The sequence below is a fragment of the Saccopteryx bilineata genome, chromosome 3 (assembly GCF_036850765.1).
Source record: "Saccopteryx bilineata isolate mSacBil1 chromosome 3, mSacBil1_pri_phased_curated, whole genome shotgun sequence".
In the NCBI taxonomy this organism is placed as follows: Eukaryota; Metazoa; Chordata; class Mammalia; order Chiroptera; family Emballonuridae; genus Saccopteryx; species Saccopteryx bilineata.
The window spans coordinates 179591975-179612880 of NC_089492.1; the positions used below are offsets into that span (position 1 = coordinate 179591975).

General features: G+C 40.4%; 1 protein-coding gene across 9 annotated transcripts in view; it reads left to right on the top strand.

The window, feature by feature from the left end:
• ATXN1 (ataxin 1) overlaps window positions 1–20906 on the top strand; it is a 635797-nt gene that overhangs the window by 303201 nt on the left and 311690 nt on the right. Inside the window, exon 1 of one of the 9 annotated variants that reach the window (XM_066268333.1) lies at window positions 4220–4239. The exons of 7 other annotated variants lie outside the window; for them this stretch is intronic. The gene's annotated coding sequence lies outside the window, so the exon portion shown is untranslated. Of the gene's footprint in view, window positions 1–4219; window positions 4240–6135; window positions 6196–20906 lie in introns of those variants that run through there. One more of the 9 variants, XM_066268332.1, reaches the window with a different exon arrangement.

Consider the following 20906-nt stretch of genomic DNA (forward strand, 5'->3'; position numbering starts at 1 on the left):
AAGGCTGTTTATGTTTGCTTATTTTTGTTTTAGGTCATGTATCTTTTACTCATATAATTTTTATATGTTCATTTTGAATTAAGGATATTGACTCTTTGTCACTGATGTTAGAAATATTTTTCCTACTTTATTTTCCTTTCCATTCATGGTAATTTTGATGTGCAAATATTTAAGAGGTGTTGTCAAACATATTAATAATATATATATTTTGTTTGTTTTTATACCTATAAAAGCCTTCCCATTCACTAGGATGAGACATTCACCTATACTTTTTTTAGTTCTTTTATTATCTCATAGTCTATATTTAGAGTTTATTTTTTTTTAATTTTTATTATTTTTTTACAGAGACAGAGAGTCAGAAAGAGGGATAGATAGGGGCAGACAGACAGGAACGGAGAGAGACGAGAAGCATCAATCATTAGTTTTTCGTTGCTACACCTTAGTTCTTCATTGATTGTTTTCTCATATGTGTCTTAATCGTGGGCGTTCAGCAGACCGAGTAACCCCTTGCTGAAGCCAACGACCTTGGGTCCAAGCTGGTGAGTTTTGCTCAAACCAGATGAGCCCGTGCTCAAACTGGCGACCTCGGGGTCTCGAACCTGGGTCCTCTGCATCCTAGTCTGACGCTCTGTCCACTGCGCCACAGCCTGGTCAGGCTAGAGTTTATTTTAATATATGATCTTAGTCATGAAAATCAAATATACTCTTGCCAAACAGTACATCAGTTGTTCTCACATCATTTATTTAATACTCTTTTCTCTCATCAACCTTTATCATGTACTAAATATTTTTATGAACGTGGGTATACTTCTGAATTTTATATTTTGTTCTTTTATCTTTGTCATTTTGCATTTAGTTTGGATTCTACAGTTTTAATAGTTTTTAACATAAGCATTCTGAGATTCTTCCATATAAGTTTCTTTTTTCAAAATTTCTTGGCCTGATTTGTGGTGGCCAAGTGGATAAGGCGTTAACCTGGGACGCTGAGGTCGCTGGTTCAAAACCCTGGTCAAGTTACATATGGGAGTCACTTCCTACTTCTCCTACCACCCCTTTCTTTTTTGTATTTTTCTGAAGTTGGAAACGGGAGGCAGTCAGACTCCCGCATGCGCCCAACCGGGATCCCCCCGGCATGCCCACCAGGGGGCGATGCTCTGCCTATCTGACGTGTTGCTCTGTTGCAACCAGAGGCATTCTAGCGCCTGAGGCAGAGGCCATGGAGCCATCCTCAGCACCCGGGCCAACTTTGCTCCAATGGAGCCATGGCTGCGGGAGGGGAAGAGAGAGACAGAGAGGAAGGAGAGGGGGAGGGGTGGAAAAGCAGATGGGTGCTTCTCCTGCGTGCCCTGGCCAGGAATCGAACCCAGGACTCCTGCATGCCAGGCTGACGCTCTACCACTGAGCCAACCAGCCAGGGCCCCACCCCTTTCTTTATCTCCTCTCTCTAAGAAGATCAATAAAATTTCTTAGCAACTTTTAGCCTATTATTCTTCTGTGTGAATGCAGACTCATTTGGTCAGATTTTAAACATTTTTTCAAAATAAATTTGGGAGGGGCTTAAAGAGTAACAAAATATAGGGTGATGGAGGACAATTTGACTTTGGGTGATAGGTATACGGCATGATTGACTGTCCAAATGATGTGAAGATGTTTTCTCTAAATCTGTGCACTCTGGTTGACCAATGTCACCATGTTCAATTTAATTGTCTAAATAAAAATAATAAAATAAGTTTTTTTTTAATAATTTTATTTTTAATGGGGCAACATCAATAAATCAGGATACATAGATTCAAAAATAACAACTCCAGGCTATCTTGTCGTTCACTCATGTTGCATATCCATCACCCAAAGTCAGATTGTCCTCTGTCACCTTCTATCTAGTTTTCTTTGTGCCCTTCCCCTTCCCTTTCCCTTTCCCTCTCCCTCTCCCCCCTCCCCCCGTAACCACCACACTCTTATCAATGTCTCTTAGTTTCACTTTTATGTCCCACCTACGTATGGAATAATGCAGTTCCTGGTTTTTTCTGATTTACTTATTTCGCTTTGTATCATGTTATCAAGATCCCACCATTTTGCTGTAAATGATCCAATGTCATCATTTCTTATGGCTGAGTAGTATTCCATAGTGTATACGTGCCACATCTTCTTTATCCAGTCATCTATTGACGGGCTTTTTGGTTGTTTCCATGTCCTGGCCACTGTGAACAATGCTGCAATGAATATGGGGCTGCATGTGTCTTTACGTATCAATGTTTCTGAGTTTTTGGGGTATATACCCAGTAGAGCAGGGGTCCCCAAACTTTTTACACAGGGGGCCAGTTCACTGTCCCTCAGACCGTTGGAGGGCCGGACTATAAAAAAAAACTATGAACAAATCCCTATGCACACTGCACATATCTTATTTTAAAGTAAAAAAACAAAATGGGAACAAATACAATATTGAAAATAAAGAATAAGTAAATTTAAATCAATAATCTGACCAGTATTTCAACGGGAACTATGCTCCTCTCACTGACCACCAATGAAAGAGGTGCCTCTTCTGGAAGTGCGGCGGGGCCGGATAAATGGCCTCAGGGGGCTGCATGCGGCCCGCGGGCCGTAGTTTGGGGACCCCTGCAGTAGAGGGATTGCTGGGTCATAAGGTAGTTCTATTTTCAGTTTTTTGAGGAACCACCATACTTTCTTCCATAATGGTTGTACTACTTTACATTCCCACCAACAGTGGATGAGGGTTCCTTTTTCTCCACAGCCTCTCCAACATTTGTTATTACCTGTCTTGTTAATAATAGCCCATCTAACAGGTGTGAGGTAGTATCTCATTGCAGTTTTGATTTGCATTTCTCTAATAACTAACGAAGATGAGCATCTTTTCATATATCTGTTGGCCATTTGTATTTCTTCCTGGGAGAAGTGTCTGTTCATGTCCTCTTCCCATTTTTTTATTGGATTGTTTGTTTGTTTGCTGTTGAGTTTTATGAGTTCTTTGTATATAAAATAAGTTTTAATTGTCATAGATTACATATCAATCTGGAGAGAACTGAATTAATTACTCTTGCAACTTTTGACCCATGTACATAGTCTTACTCAAGACTTTCATTGTCCCTTAGTAAAGCATTGTTTATTTTCATAGTATTCTAGTAGTTCTTGCTAAGTTTTCCTTAGAGATTTTACAATGTGGTCATAATTGTACATTTGATCTTTATTTTCTTTATATTTTCATCTTATTGCTGGTTTATAGAAAAACTATATAATATGTTTCTAAATAGGCAATAATAGCATTTCTAATAATGAATGTACTGTGTCCTACATTTTAATGTTTTGACTTTCATTTCTTCCAGAACATCCCAATGCCATGTTAGATGAAAACAGTAGAGCAAGTATACTTGACCTCATTCTTGAATTTCATTATTAACTCTTGTTTTTAACTTTTAATCTGATGTTGGCTGTTGGTTGGTAGCAGAAATTCTTTACTGTGGCAAATAAGTAGTATTCTAATTTTCCATATCCTTTCCCACAGCATTTTTTATAAAATGTTTTTTCAGCATCTTTAATAATGATTTTTTTCCCTGATGGAACCGGTGATGCTGTGGAGTGATCATGTAATTTATGTATTATGTCCATGCCTGGAAGATTTGAAATGATCGATTCCCCAGTTATTTGGCTTAGGTCTTTTTCTGTTGTTGTTGTTTTATTATTAAAGGCCCCTCCACACATGTTTTTCTACAGTAATAATTTTCATCCAAATTTTTGCTTCTTAAATTAATGTTACAGAATTTTATTTTTCTAGAAAAATTTCCATTTCTGTACTTTATATTTTATTAACATAGTATAGATAAACATAGAATATTGCATGTTCACAAAATTTAAAATACCCTTCATGTTTTTCATTTTCTCTTATTTCTCATTTTTAGTTTGATTTAATAGTTCTTTCTTTGGAACGTCAGATTAGCTATCAGTAAATCTATTTTGTTTTGGAGTATTTTTAAGGCTATGTTTTAAAATCTTTGTATTTAAAATTTTGAATTTGTTTCTGTCATTATTTAATCTTTTTTTAAATTTTTTTTTAATTTTTACTTTATTTATTCATTTTTTAGAGAGGAGAGAGAGACAGAGAGAGAGAAGGGGGGGAGGAGCTGGAAGCATCAACTCCCATATGTGCCTTGACCAGGCAAGCCCAGGGTTTCGAACCGGCGACCTCAGCATTTCCAGGTCGACGCTTTATCCACTGCGCCACCACAGGTCAGGTTCTGTCATTATTTATGTGTGCTCTACCTATTTTACTTTATTGGGGTTTATATCCCTTTTCTCATTTCTTGAGTTGAATCCTTTTAAAAAGTTTTTCTTGGCCCTGGACAGTTGGCTCAATGGTGGAGCGTCGGCCTGGCGTGCGGGAGTCCCGGGTTCGATTCCCGGCCAGGGCACACAGGAGAGGTGCCCATCTGCTTTTCCACCCCTCCCCCTCTCCTTCCTCTCTCTCTCTCCTCCCCTCCCGCAGACGAGGCTCCATCGGAGCAAAAGATGGCCCGGGCGCTGGGGATGGCTCCTTGGCCTCTGCCCCAGGCGCCAGAGTGGCTCTGGTCGCGACGGAGCGACGCCCGGGATGGGCGGAGCATCGCCCCCTGGTGGGCATGCTGGGTGGATCCCGGTCGGGCTTGTGCAGGAGTCTGTCTGCCTCCTCAGTTTCCAGCTTCAGAGAAAAAAAAAAAAAAAGTTTTTCTTAATGATGAAAATATTGAAGGTGTTTGCCTCTGAGTGTAAGTTGCCTATATTGATACACAATGTTCTCTTTATCTTTGTTTCAATCTGAAATTGCATAACTTAGTTTCTTTTAGACTCAATACCGAGTTAGAATGTTTTTAAAATGTACAAGTTTATTTAAATTGCTTGTGCCTTTATTAATGTAGAGTTTTGTTGTCCCATGGTCACATAATAGGGAGAAGTCAAGTTTCTTTGATGTCTCAATACATGATTAGTTTATGTTAATGTCCCATGAGCCCTGTATAGAAATGCGTGCTCTAATTATGTTTTTTGTATCTAGTCCTCAGCTCAGCATTATTTATTATTTTATGCTACTTTTCTATGTGCATATTAAATTTTTATCTCCTTTTTTTAAGGACTAAAAGCAAAACTATTGTATGCCTCTCAGTATCTGCTTATTTTCCTTTACTCATTTCTGGTAGATGACCATTTCATTAATTTGTGTGTGTGTGTGTGTGTGTGTGTGTGTGTGTATTTCCATTTTCATTAATTTTTTCTTGTGCAGTGAGCTCTTTTGTAAATTTTTTTTTATTTTGGCCTAGGAATCAGGTATTTCTTCAATTCAGAAAAGTTTTCTTACATAATATCTTTAATAATTTCTGTGTGGTATTTGTTCTGATCACTTCAGGATTCACAAATACCTTGGCTTCCTATTCTGTCTTCAATATCCATTATGATCTGTCTCTTTGCTCTCCCATTTTTGAATAGTTCTTTTAACTTTGTTCTTCACATCGCTGATTTGATTTTACAGGGTGTTGTCTTTCCTTTTCTTTGGTCCTAACATAGCTTTCAATTATACTTTTGAAAAGTGATAATTGAAACATTTCCAATTTTTTGTTTTGTTTTGTAATTCAGTCAAGTTCTTCCTGGTTTCATTCACCTGTCGTGTGTTATCTTTTATGTCTTGTTTCAGTCGGGATTTTTTCTTCATTTTTTTTTTCTTGGAGAGAGAGGGTGGGGGAGAGGAAGGGGGAAGGAGCAGAAAGCATCAACTCCCATGTGTGCCTTGAACAGGCAAGCCCAGGTTTCAAACTGGTGACCTCAGCATTGACTTTTTTCTTCTTTTCTCTTTGTAAGACAAATCATATCTTGTCTTAAATGTATTTCTATTTCTAATAGTAAATCGTTTTCAAAATTATCTTTTTTCATTTCTGGAATGTCTTTTGTTGTTTTGCCACCATGTCACCTACGTTGTATAGTTTTGATTCACGCATCCTTAAATAGTGAAAGGCTTAGCCTGGCCTGGAATTTGTCCTCAAATGGCCCCTGTACCTTCTGGAAAAGATTAGATTCCTTCTGTCAGTCTGAAGCTAGAAGCGCAGTTGTTAAAAATGTACCAATCCAGGTATGTGTCCCATCGGCAGGGCAGACGGGCAGGAGTTGGAACTGTACGCAGCCTCTGCTGGTGTTCTCCACACGGTTTCTGCTTTCTGTTGGGTAAGCCACTGTACATGAGACTGTTTTCTAACCCTGATTACTCCCTCACCTGAGCTTCACTCCAAGCCCTCTGAGCCTGTAACAGTGATGGAATTCTGGTGTCAGGGCTCTGCTGAGTGAGGAGCTGTCACAACTGGCTGGATAACCACCGGCATGGCAGTGCTTGTGCTTAGTTTTCCTCCTGTGCCTTCTGAATGCCTAACCAGTGCCTACCTCCAGCTTTTACTCCTCCAGTTTAGGGCTGTTACGTTCTAGTTTTCTGTCAGGATCTCTTCTTCTTTTCTTCTCACAGTGCTGCACCACTTTTTCAAGAAGGAGAATTGTGAATGACATCTCTGGGTCAGCCTTTGTTATTACGTTTCCTATGGTTCATCTAGAAAGATATGTTGATGATGGCCTGTGTCTGATGCCCTCTCTGTTTTCCAGCGCTGGTCCATATTTCCCCCTATATGACATTCTTCTGTTACTGATGTTCAGATTGAAGACACGCTCTCAGGGCAGAGAGTGTAGGAGTTGGAGAGAGACTTCTTGAAGAAAATCTGACACTCTAAGATCCAAATTTCCAAAACACAAACAGAAATGGCTGAATTTTACAGAATATTTATGGAGTTCTCTGAAATAATAAACTCTCCCAGGACACTCAGCATATAAAGTAATTTCTCAAAGTTAGGCTTGCACATAAATTGTCAGACACACAGCCTTTGTATGTGGTAAGCTACAACTGCATCTCTGTAACGGTCCCCAGGAGTGTCATGCTGCATGGTCCAATTAGGTACAGAGGGACACCCACGTAGCAGCCAGTCACTTCACCTGTTTATGATCCAGAGTGGTGCCCGTTTCACCCTTTGCACTTTTCCCAGTGGTGCTGGCTGCTAGGCTCTGGGTTTTCAGCCTAGCAGCTGATTGCTTCACCCCACAAACTTCAGTGATCCTTGCAGGCCCTCTCTTACTAGGGAGAACAAGAATGCCAACTTATTTTGAGGAAACAGAACAGTGAAGAAAATAGTCCTCTCTGCAGCTGAACACAGAGTAGTTAGAAGCAACAAAGTAGAAATAAAGTTCCTAGCTAGAGGGTGGGCCAGGGGCATAATATGGATCCAGAGGAGCTTTATTTATTGACTAGCATTCCCCCCCCCCTTTTGCTGGTCCAGCTTCAATTACTGTCAACAGAGGAGACTCAGAAAAAATTATTTTGGAGTGAGTGAATGTGTGTGTGTGTGTGTTTATGTGTATGTTTGTGTGTTGCCTGCCATGACATCCAAGTTACAGAGAGTTCTAGAATGAAAAAAGAGCAGTATTGCTGGGGCTTGCGAGCCAAGTCAGTGGCTCTTGCTGGTAAGGGCATACAGAATTGGGCAGTTTCTATAACTTGGCCTAGGGCCACATCACTAGTAAGCTTTGAGAGTCATTCTTGAGTCTCTAACTCAATAACCTACATTTTTTTTTGTACTGTACCACGTTAACTCTCCTATTGATTTTCTTACTGGGAGTCTGTAAATTTTCCTAAAGATCCTATCAGCCGAAAGTTCCTTAACCTAAAGCTCCAGTATCTCTATCCCTGAGCCTACCCTTTCCCCTGATCATTAGACCTGTTTCTGTGCTCTTTGAATAATTAATTCTGAAGGGTGAGCAAATGGTCTTACAACCCGAGGGAGAAGGGACTGTGTCCCTGCAGCCTTGTCTAAGTGCACAGAGTGTTAAGGATAGCCCTAGAGCAGTGCAGGGATCATGAGCAGCCTGTTATGTCCCCAGCTTTGTTCTAAACTGTTTTCTTGTGGCCTTAGGAAAGGCATACCCTCTCTGCATGTGTGAAATGAAACAGAGTAAATAATCTCTCTAAGATTCAGTCTGGCTCCCAAATTCTGCAGTTCCATGCATCACCAAGTAAGAAGCCTGAACATGTAACACAGAACTTACTGTTGTCACACAGTGGAACTTACACGATTGATATTGTGCTGTGTGGCAATTGGGCATTAGTGGAGGAGAGGCATGGGTAGGGCTTAGATCAGGGGTCCCCAAACTTTTTACACTGGGCCAGTTCACTGTCCCTCAGACCGTTGGAGGGCCGGACTATAAAAAAACTATGAACAAATCCCTATGCACATTACACATATCTTATTTTAAAGTAAAATAAAACAAAATGGGAACGAATACAATATTTAAAATAGAGAACAAGTAAATTTAAATCAACAAACTGACCAGTATTTCAATGGGAACTATGCTCTTCTCTCTGACCACCAATGAAAGAGGTACCCCTTCAGGGTGTGCGGCCGGGCCGGATAAATGGCCTCAGGGGGCCGCATGCGGCCCGCGGGCTGTAGTTTGGGGACCCCTGGCTTAGATGCTTTCAGGCAGGAAGAGAGCCAGGAAAAAGGAGAAAGGTAACTGGGAGAAGGACTAACCTCAGATCTGCCTTTAGGGGGCGCCTGGCGCCATGGTCAGAGACCACAAGCTCCAAGAAACTGGTAAGAACTGGGCTCTTCCAGTTTCCAGTGAATGCAGGCAACTTTAGCCTAGCTGGCTGGGTCAACCTGAGTTGCACTTAACCTACTCTAGAATCACTGAGTTCTTTCTGCGGGTAGTGTAATCTTTAAGACAGCAATGTGTCTGCAACTTTATATGAATCTTCTCATATTATGTTACATTATATTATTTTAGAATAGTTCCTACTTTACAAATGCATAAGGAGGGCTTAGAGTTTGGCCATGGTCACAGCGGAGTATGAACCGATCATACGATTTCAGCGTATTTCCATCCTTATGGCAAACCTTAAGGTGAAGCAAAAGAAGATTTTAAAATTAAGGGGCCTTGCCTTACCCTGTGTCCCAGTTCAGAATGTTGGCTGCTGGCTGATACTGGAATTTAAAGGCAAGTAAAGCTTTCGATTCCTCAATTTAAAAATTGAAAAGTTTAAAGGACAAAAATAGTTTGGGTGCAAAACAAAGACCACATTATATTCATACTGAAACAATGTAACGTTTCAACTGTTGCTCATGTTGACAGGGTCGGGTGGAAAAGAATTACAGAGCAGAAACCCCTGGAGCCGAAAGGGGAGGCACCTTTGGGGGACAAAAGGGGAAGGATTTTGTAGCCAGACTTTACCTGCCTTACAATTTGGGTCAAGACAACTCTGCTTCACATTACTCTGGCGTCAGAAAATGTAGATGTTGGGGCAGGTACTTCTCAGCTCACAAAAGACAGCATAATGTGGGGGTAATATTAATTCCTTTAATTCCCTTGGCATGGATTTTGAAAACTAAGATTTCTGTTTTGAGAACTTTCACTCTGAAATGCATGAGAATTTCCTACTTGCAAAATAGATTCCACTTGCAAAAAGAAATCTTTTAGTTGTATTCTCCTCTGTGTTATTGAACATTGTAAGTATCTGGTAGGTTATTGGATTGCATTCCTATTAGAACATCTGAGTGGAAAAAGGTGAGTGTTAGCAGTGCTGCTGGAAGAATCAGCTCCAAGCCCTGTGGGGAGCCTTGGGCTTCACCTCTCATCCAATATCCTGTAGGTACATTTTTTCCCCTAGTCTTGGGATGTCAATTCTAGCACGGACTTGCTCTTTGCGCCTCATTAGAGTGAAGATGTTCATATTAATAATTGTATTTTCAGTTTTTGCATTTTGATGGGGGTTTTGTTTTGCTTAGCTTTGCTTTGCTTTGCTTTTTTGGACTACCTGTATAGTTTCAGGAACGAACCCGACTTTGATATGCTTCCTTAATCATACCTCACCTGGCCTAGATAACATGCATTCCAAATTGTATTGAGAGTTTGCAGCAAGGCAGCTAAGCAACAGGCTCTAACAGCTGGATCATTTTCTAAGAATCAAAGGACATGACTTCAGTTTCCAGGTCTGGCTTTGGCCTGCTTGGGGAGAGCTGACATTTAGCTCGTCTCAGCCTGTGCACTTGGGGATAATTAAAGTTACTGCCTGATTTATAGCTTATAGGTGATTAAGCTTGTAAAATATTTGAGGCCTTTTCTTTCATTCATTTATTCAAACAAACATTTGTTTTTGAATGAATGGTGACTTTGATTTAAAAACACCATGCAAACATAAAACATTGGCAGCTTGTAGATAGCAATTTTTTTATTTGCTTTCCTAAAGGAATTTTATTACCAAATCTTTGTGAATTTTGAACCTCAAGAAGAATAATCCTTTCCTTTGTCGGAGTTTTAAATTTAGAATAATCAGACAGTAGTGAAGCATTCTGTTCAAAGCATTCCTTAGGTGACCCATTTATTATATGCTGCTCTTAAGCGATGAATTTGATTAGCATTGAACATTCATTCGGTGTTTTTGCATAGCTAATACCAGGGAGAAATTTTCAAAAAGTTGTGCCTGCTGTTTAAGATTATTATATAGTCAACTTTTAATTATTGTACTGATGGAATATAATCAGTGATGTGTAGCCTCTAAAATAAGTCTCTAGCTTTGGGAAGCATTGTATGACACTTTTATTTACTTTTCATTGTGGTTTTGCTCAAACTTATATTAAAAATATTCCGCATTCTTTGTGCACACAACTCACTGTAGGAAGGAAGGAGGGAATGACTCAAATGTATACCAGGGAGCTAGGGAAAGGTCAACTGGAATTTTGAAATTAAGATAACACACAGAAAGAATGATGGCAAAATTATTAATCTTGGTTGTTAAATAGAAAATCATAGCCAGTAATTCACTCAATTGCATAAGAAAAATAAAAACAGTAAACTTCGGAAAGATTTCCATGTGTGGATATTATTGCTTCCCAGTTCTGCATTTTGAAAATTCCATGAGGCGACACTGCTTATGTCATACTCCAGTTAACACTGCAACAGTAAACTCTGTCGGATTAGTGATCTCCAAAATGTGTCCTGCACACTGCTGGTGCTCCAAGTAGTCTGTCTGGGGGAACAGAAGACTGGTGTCTTGACCTATTAATGTGTCTAAATAATGTCTGTTACTTGTGTTGGCTGTTACTGCTTATTAAAAATACCTTTCTCCTTCCTGTTCATTCAGATTAAGTTTGTTTTTATGGGCAGCAATTATAGAAGGAAATATTTGGAGGGTTTATCTCCTAGGTAGTGGCCTTTTAGATTCTGAAAGTCTTCTCAGCCTAAAAATATATTTTTGCATCAGCCTGCTCTAAAGCCCCTCCCTTCCTGCCATTTTTAGCCCTCCCTGTTTGGTCCGTTAGCCTGAACGACTGGTGCGATTGCTTGGTACATGCTTTAGGAGATGGTGATGATTGGCTCTCCAGGGTGAGAAAAGGGGTGATTCCTAAGTGTGGAGGTACTGATGCAAGGTAAAGAAAACCATCTTTGGCTACACACTTTGGTGTGGGGCACTCCTTGGTAAGTCAGTAGAAAGGTTACCAGTTCCACCCACCTGAACTGTGGGTCAGTGGGCTCTGACTGACCTCACGAGGCTTCTGCAAGTTAGAAGCTGAACTTAGTTTCTTCTGCTGGCTTGCTAGCCTGCCACCTGGTCACAGCTTCACTGCTCCCACTCCCTTGCAGGCGACTCTGTAGTATAGCTGTTCAGATGCATCCCAACACTTTATCCCTCTAGCTGAAGCAAGCCAGGAAGAGCCTTGGGCAGAGGTAAGGCCTGGCTGTTTGGTGCAGGTCAGTTTCTAAGATCACAGGCTTGCCAGCCAGTCCACATTACATATAAATGTCAAGCTGCAGCAACCATGTGCCCTGAAGCAGAGGTGACCTTACCACATTTGTGAAAAATTCTGTTGCCAGGCTCTAGGTCCCCTGTTCTCCTACAAACCCCTTCCCCATCTTTGCTGATCTTCTCATTGTTTCCACATAAGGAAGCCAGCATTCTTATTGTTGTCCTCCCTTGTTGTCTTATCATGACCTGCTCTCTAGAAAAGAAGATAAAAAACTATACAAATATCTATGATGTGTGTGGTCTGGGCCCCACGTAGTTACATGTATATAATTGAACTTCAGCTTTGTACCAACCTTGTAAGACAGGTGTTTGTCTCATTTCACAGATGATGAACTTCAAGAGTCAAACCAGTAAATAACCTCTCCAAAGTTAGAGCTGGATGGTGCTACGATTAATACTCAGCTTAGATTTAAAACTTGTTCTCTTTCCATATGTGTGTGTATGTGTATTTATTTTTTCTCTACCTTCTTCTCCCCTCCCTTCCCCTCCCCTCCCCTTCTCCCTTCCATCCTCCCTCCTTCCGTCCCTCCCTCTTTCCCTCTTTCCTTCCCTCCCTCCCTTCCTTCCCTTCTCTCTTTCCTTCTCTCTCTTTCTTTTTTGTTTTTCTTTCATTTCTTTTTTTGATATCTAGATGTTCCAGTTTCAAGAGAGCATAATTATTCTGATATTTAAAGAGAGAAAGAATCTTTAAACCAAAAGTAAGAGTTTCAGGTCTCAGTGAGTTGTTGGAGGGTTGTGATCTTAAAGCCAGACCCCTCAAGGTGTGAGAGCTACCTAACACACATCAAAGTATCATTCTTAATTGACTTTGCTTCTTTTGCTCAATCCTAGACCCCTGGCTTCTCTTTTCAACACAATTTAGAATGTAGCTGCTTTTCTTTGCTGTCCCTGGCCAGAGGTGTATGCTTTCCTGATTTCCTAATAAAACTTTAACTCATGTAAGGAGCCCCAATATTTTACTTAAGCCTTGTCTCACAGTGGATTTGGCAGCACTACATTTAGGAATATGCTTTCCTTTACATTGAAAATAGCTTTATGCTACTTATCAGGGGCCAGCAATGATCTCAAACGTAAGAGATATTCTCAAAGAAACTTTTTCCTGCACCGCTACCATAATGCCATAATTGTGACCAGCTTTTAAAGGTGAGGTCCATACATGCCCGGCAGGTCTAAGGGGCGTGGGTTAGCACATTCTCTTATACCTTGGAGACAGTCTCCGCTGAGACGAAGTTCCCTTACAAAGCCCAAAGGAATTTTCCTCCTTCTACCGGAGGTGTTTATAACCTCTAATTTGCTCACCCTGCCTCTTGAAGAAAGGAGTAGGAACTCAGCCCCTGGCAGGCTGCCACGGGGCCGCTGCGGGCTCCTGTTCCAGAGCGGTGGCGCTCCTCGGTGGGTGCTGGGATGCTGATACCTTAGCAGGAGGATGCCGGTCAGAGCAGCAGCCACCGAGCGCCCTGGGGGTGTGGCCATAGGCTGCAGGACAGCCAATCATGGAGCGGGAAGGCGGGCTTGTACAGGAAGGGCTGGAGAGGAGGGGCTGAGATGAACGTGTGGGTGGGTGGTCCAGCTCCAGCTTGTTGGAACAGCTCCTATGCAAGATGTTATAAAAAATGTTAACCTTTTTTGTACTCTGTGCATAACCGTGGAGAGCGGAGCCCTGCCTGACGATTTGTCTTTGTTCCTGTTTTACCTTGGGAAAGGACTCACCTTTGTGCTGCTATAGTATTTCATGCAACCTCCACCTGGTGCTTTGAGCATGAAAGTATGTTCTGATTTCCCATAGGAGTTTAGGGATAGGGGGAGGACTAAGTAGTCCTCCATGCATCACTTAAAATGAAATACAGTATTCTGAAAAGATAATCAAGTTCCTGAATAAAAAGCCAGACATACATTTAAAATAGCATTGGAATACAAAATCATTTTAAATAAAAGTTTTTTGTAGTTATGAAAAGTGAATATATTTTAATATGATCTTTACATATCAGTGTTATAAAGGGATCCTTTAAAATACGATGATTTTATTAATTTTCTGATCTTGAAAGCTGTTTTATAATCTGGAACTTCACCTAAGGTTACAGACACATTTTCCCCCCCATCATATTTTTGGGCACCTAGCAGGAGATACTAAATATACAAATAGGGTTGCTTTGTTTACTACAGTCTTAGTAAACAAACAAGATAAGGATATCTTTCTTGACCAACAAGGACAGGCTTGCTCTCCTTAACACTGGCTGGCTAGATTCCAGCTTACTGAATTGGAAAGAAAAAGTACCATTAGTGTGATTAAAATAAGGTACCTTAGCCCTACTTAATTAAAAGTGTGAGAATGTAGTAAGAAGGATAAGACTGCATTAATAGACACACACACACACACACACACACACACAAAATCCCAGATAGGTACCTAACAGACACTATAGCATATACTTGTTTGTTTTACTTTTTAATCATACCCAGTTTTTCAGAGACATTCTTTGTGTTGGGGAAGGCCTTGAATTCTTCCTTCTCCCCCTCACTGGCTGCCTTTCAGACACAGGCCCTACTTGTTGGGGTTCACCAGTAAGAAAGAGACCAGAATGGAGAAAAAATGTAAGAACATGGTGAGGATAATCTAAACTTCAGAGAGTGGTTACTAAACTACTAATAAATGGCTCTGGAGAAAAAAGTCCAAACTGTTAACAGTATCAGCCAAACTGACTGTGTGTTTTGCAGACCATTGCCCTAGCCTCAATTCATGTCAGTTAAAGAAGGTAGACTAACTGCTCTGCCAATATCCTTCAGTGTCTGCTATGGTGTTCTTCTGCCACTAGTTCATTGTAACTTTGCTCCCCTAACCTCTAGCGCCCCATCTCTTTATTTGCTAACTACACTCAGACCCTTAGATGCACATGAAGAAAAGATGTAGAACTGGCTGATCTGCAGTTCAGACTCTGAAAGGTGATGTAGTCTCCAGCTCTGATCTAAGCCTTTTTGGGGGGGACAGAAGCCTTTTTCTCTAAGTCTGAGCCTGTCAGAACCTCATTACAAAGGTTTTTATATTTTGTTCTTCTAAAATAAAAGCTAATAATGTTTTTCTTTATTTCAGTTATCTATCCCTCTGTTTCTAATACTGAAAGAAGTAAAGAATTATCTTGATTTGCTATAGTTTTGTGCATTTTAAATTTATACATGACTTTCTGTTTCAAGTGGGCAGTTTTGGTCCATGGGACTTAATGTATTTTAGAGCACTCTTTGACACCTTTGGTAGCCACTTTGCTTGATGAATGATTAGAAAATAAAGCCATATGGAGCCTTCAAATTATTTATCCTGAGTCCAATCTAATTTATTAGTTAATGCCATATTTGAAGGTAGAAAAATAAGCATATCTTAGGAAGTAGCTTTCATTTGTTTAGTGAGGAACAAAGTATAAATTCAGCCATGTATGAGAGAGGTACAGTGGTACCTGAGATATGAGATTAATTTGTTCTGTAACCGAGCTCGTAAGTCACTCAACTCGTATATCAAACAAATTTCTCCCATTTAAAATAACTGAAATAGATTTAATTCGTTCCAGCCCTGTGAAACATCCCCAGACCATCCTAAATTATGAAAAAAAAGTTTTTAAATAAGAAACACACATATATACTTTACCAATGCATAACAAAATATATGAAATAAAAGAAAAAAGTGTTATTTATTCTTACCTTCGAGACAAATGAGTGCGGCTAATGGAGGTGAATGGCGGAGGAGGAAGGAGGGAGGAAGGGATGCAGGCACTGTAGACACATAAACTAAAACTGCACTTTCTGTATAAGTACCGCGCGCTAACCGATTGCGCCAAAACTGCACTTTCTTAACACTAAACGTAAACTAAAACTTCACTTTCTTTACTTAAAATGAAACCACAAAAACTTAATTGTAAAAAAGTGCACTTTCTTAACTTTAAACTTAACCTAAGCTTAACGTTACATATTTTTCATTTAATCATCACCTGTCTTTGCCTTTTTTGCTGCACTTTTGGCACTTTCACTTGCAGGACTTTTGAATAAAAATCTATCCAAAGAGGTTTGCTTTTGCCTGCTTTTTAAAATGTTATAGAAATGTGACAAACAAGTGTCATTAAAAAGTGCTGAAGCACGACCAGTTGAAACTTTTTCTGGGTGTTTCTTTTCAACGAAACTTGAAAGTTTCTCCCACATTGCCAACATGTCTTTAATTTCACTTGTTGAAATCACTTCCTCCGACTCTACTTCCTCCTCATTACTAATCTCTTGCAGAAGCTCCATATGTTGCATCATCTGTAGCTCCTTCAACTCCTCAGTTGAGAGTTCCTCCTCATGTTCCTCGACAAGCTCATTTACAGCACCCTCATCTACCTCCAGGCCCATCGACTTTCTGAGGGATACAACCTCCTCCAATGCTTCTACCTCAGTCTCGGTCTCCAGTTTGAATCCTTCGAAGTCTCTGTCTGCAACAACATCAGGCCATAACTTTTTCCATGCCAAGTTCAAGGTTCGTTCTTCTTGTAACCTCTTGCCATGCCAAGTCAATAATGCGTAAACATATCACGATGTTATAGCCATCTTTCCAAAACTCTTGAAGGGTTAGAATTGTATTCTCAGTCACCTCAAAGCAGCGGCAGAACAAGTGTAAAGCTTTTTAAAGTTGGAAATGACCTGCTGATCCATAGGTTGCAAGATTGAAGTTGTGTTGGGTGGGAGGTAGAGGACTTTCACAAATTTGAACTCATCGAGAATGTCATCTTCAAGACCAGGTGGATGGGCTGGAGCATTTTCAAGGATTAAAAATGCTTTCATTGGGAGTTTATTTTCTTGAAGATATTTCTTCACAGGACCAAAGATGAGATTTACCCATTCCATAAAAAACTGGCGGGTAACCCATGCCCTAGCATTGGCACGCCACATAACCTGCAGTTTTTCTTTAAGAATCTTGTGAGTCTTAAAGGCTCAGGGATTTTCGGAATGATACACTAGCAATGGCTTTACTTTACAGTCATCGCTAGCATCTGCACACAATGCAAGGGTCAGAGGTCCCTCATGGGTTTATGGCCTGGCAGCTTCTTCTTCTCTGAGGTGATGAAAATCCTCCAGGGCGTTTTTTTACAATCCTGTTCTGTGACAGTTGAACACTTGTTGGGGATGTAGCCTTTCTTTGTGATAAGCGCAGCAAAACATGATGTACTCCTCAGCTGCCTTAACGTCAGCACTCGCAGCTTCACCATGCCTCATCACTGAGTGGATGCCAGATCTCTTCTTGAAATTTTCAAACCAGCCGTGACTTGTCTTAAACGTATCTTCTGCTGCCTCTTTTGAGGTTGATGGTTCTTTCTTCTTCAAGTTGCTGTAAATAATATGTGCCTTTTTGCATATTACAGGCTCTGTCACTGTATCTCCTTCCAGTTTTTTCTCTTTCACCGACACCAGCAGAGGCGTCTCCATTTCTTCATGGATATTTGTTCTTAATTGGGACAGAATTGTAGTTCCTTTCACTGGATTTGTGCTTTTAATGGCATCCTTTTGTTTAAGGATGGTACAAATTATAGATATATTGCAGTCATACAGCCTTGCCAGTTCAATCACACATATACCACGCTCATGTTTTTCTATTATTTCTTGCTTTACTTCTATTGACATCATTCTCTTCTTCTTCTCCTCACCACTGTCCTTTATACTCAGTTTCTTCAGCCCCATGATAGCACACAAGAAAAGTTAGTAAAAAATGCAAAAATGATGCAAGAATGAGTACAACGCACAAGATTCAACTTGATTTTGTGGGTAACACATGAGAAAGAACGAGATGCTGGTGTTGTGCTGCTGATACTGGACCCACATATCAACGCGCCAACTAGCGGCAGCTTCCCGAATCACGACTTGTATCTCAGAATTTCACTTGGATTTCGAACAAAAATATGGACTGAGTTGCAGCTCGTATCTTAAAAAAAAAGTATGTTGGTTTACTCGTATCTCAAGGCACCACTGTATAAGACAGTTATTTCTTTATGGATTATTCTTAACTTGAGCCGATACAACAAGAACATCTCCTTTAGGTCAATCAGAACTCCTTCTGGATTTTAAAATGATGTAACAGTTTCAAAAAAAAATGATTGGGTGCACTGTTGGTAGGAGTGTAGGTTGGTATAGACACTTTGGAAAACAATTTGGCATAGCCTGACCAGGCAGTGGCGCAGTGGATAGAGCGTTGGACTGGTATGCAGAGGACCCAGGTTCAAGACCACGAGGTCGCCAGCTTGAGCACAGGCTTATCTGGCTTGAGCAAAAAGGTCATGAGCTTGGACCCAAGGTCACTGGCTCCAGCAAGGGGTTACTCGGTCTGCTGAAGGCCCATGGTCAAGGCACGTATGAGAAAGCAATCAATGAACAACTAAGGTGTCACAACGAAAAACTGATGATTGATGCTTCTCATCTCTCTCCATTTGTCTGTCTGTCCCTATCTATTCCTCATCCCTCTCTCTGACTCTCTCTCTGTCCCTGTAAAACAAAAAAACAAAAAACAAAACAAAACAAAAAAAAACAATTTGGCATATGATGTCAGAGTGGATATTCATGTAATTTGTGACCCAGCCAGTTTGTTCTTAGGCAGCACCCCAGAGAAACCTTGCTTATCTCTATTATTTCTAATGGAAACACATTGTTTCTAATAGAAAAAAATAACATTATAAGGTAAAAAATTTAATCCATCAGTAGAACAATATTGAAAAATTCACACAAGAGAACATTATATAGCAGTGAAAATGAGTGAACTGCCACCACTTACAACAACATAGTCAAATTTTAGTAACAGCACTGTGTGAAAAACAATAACAACCAGCCATGGAAGACAAGATACAGTATGATAACATAAAGACACATGTAGCCCCATGTTCATAGCAGCACTGTTCACAGTGGCCAAGACATGGAAACAACCAAAAAGCCCTTCAATAGAAGATTGGATAAAGAAGATGTGGCACATATACACTATGGAATACTACTCAGCCATAAGAAATGATGACATTAGATCATTTATAGCAAAATGGTGGGATCTTGATAACATTATACGGAGTGAAATAAGTAAATCAGAAAAAAACAAGAACTACATGATTCCATACATTGGTGGAACATAAAAACGAGACTAAGAGACGTGGACAAGAGTGTGGTGGTTACCAGGGGTGGGGGGAGGGAGGATGCAGGAGGGAGGGAGGGAGAGATTTAGGGGGAGGGGGAGGGGCACAGAGAAAACTAGATAGAAGGTGACAGAGGACAATCTGACTCTGCGCGAGGGGTATGCAACATAATTTAATGAGAAGATAACCTAGACATGTTTTCTTTGAATATATGTACCCTGAATTATTAATGTCATCCCATTAACATTAATAAAAATTTATTAAAAAAAAAGATACAGTATGATAGGAATATTTATAAAGTTCAAAATCAAGCCAAATTACATTGTTTATTAAGAGAATAATACATTCAAATTTTAGGTTGTGGTTACCTCTGGAGCAGAGCAAGGGGAGAAATTAGAAAGCAGCACATAGGTAGATGCAGCCATTCTGGTCACGTCTTCAAAAGGCAGGTTTGTGGGTATTCATATTGATTGTTGTGCTTCATAGATTACATGTATTATATATGTGTTGTATGTATTCTTTTGGAGGTCTCAATTTTCACATAATACAATTTTTGGATTTAAAAAAAATTGCCGTTTTATTGAGATATATGTCACGTAGCACTGTATAAAGTTAGGGAGTTCAGCATAATGATTTGACTTACATATGTCATGAAATGATTAGCACATCTATCACCTCAGTAGATACGAAAAAGTAATAAGAAAGAAAAACACATTTTTTCTTGTAATGAGAACTCTTAGGATTTGCACTCTTAACTTTCATATAGCAGTGTTCACTGAAGTCATCATCTTGTGAGTTACTATTTAAAAATATAAGTTGTGGGGTTTTTTTTTGTATTTTTCTTAAGTGAGAAGCCAGAGGGTAGGGAGGCAGACAGACAGACAGACTCCTGCATGTGCCTGACCGAGATCCACCTGGCACGCCCACCAGGGGGTGATGCTCTGCCCCTCTGGGGTACTGTTCCGCTGCAATCAGCCATTCTAGCGCCTGAGGCAGAGGCCATGGAGCCATACTCAGCGCCTGAGCCAACTGTGCTCCAGTGGAGCTTGGCTGTGGGAGGGGAAGAGAGAGTTAGAGAAAAAAAAGAGGGGGGAAGGGTGGAGAAGCAGATGGGTGCTTCTCCTGTGTGCCCTGGGAATTGAATCCGGAACTTCCACACGCCAGGCCAACACTCTACCACTGAGCCAACCGGCCACAGCCTAAAAATTTAAGTATTTTAAAGATGATAATGTAAGCTAGATTTTTCCCTTGTTGCTCTCACATTCTACCTATTTCATGTCACAATCCCTTTCATAGTCCCAAATGTCTTGACATCACACAGGAGTGGTCAGAAGGTGTGGTCTAATAGGGAACCCTGGGGGTCTTTTGGGTGGCTGAGGGTACTGGGTGAGGCTGACTACTGCTAAGTGGGATGAGACAGAAGACACAGAAGTCCTTTGTTTCCTCTTCCTACTGAATACCTAGAAAATCATGGGGCACAGAGGAAAGAGAACCATGAAGTAAGACTTGAGGACCTCTTGGAAACTTTATATTTATTGTCCCAACAGGGACTCACAGTTTTGAAGGTAGATGATCAGCTTGGATAGGTTATGATGAGAAACTTGTTATTTTGCTGCCTGCTGTTCTTTCTAGCCTTTTGAGTGAGGTAGGATTTGGCATGTGTGTGATGATGTAATATGTTACTCAGCCAGGCAAGTTGTCACAGGTTCAAAGGTTTGGTTTAGAAAAATGAAAAGCAGATATGTGAGAAATTGGTCCATGTGGAAATAAGAATTACAATAGAAGTGGAAAACGTCATCTGGCACCGGCATGTGTTTCTTTGAGTACTAAGTTCTCTGCTAAGATTCATCATTACAGAAGTGCTGGGCAGTACTGGGGAGGGGCACTCCTCTCCTGGAGACCATCAGCTTATT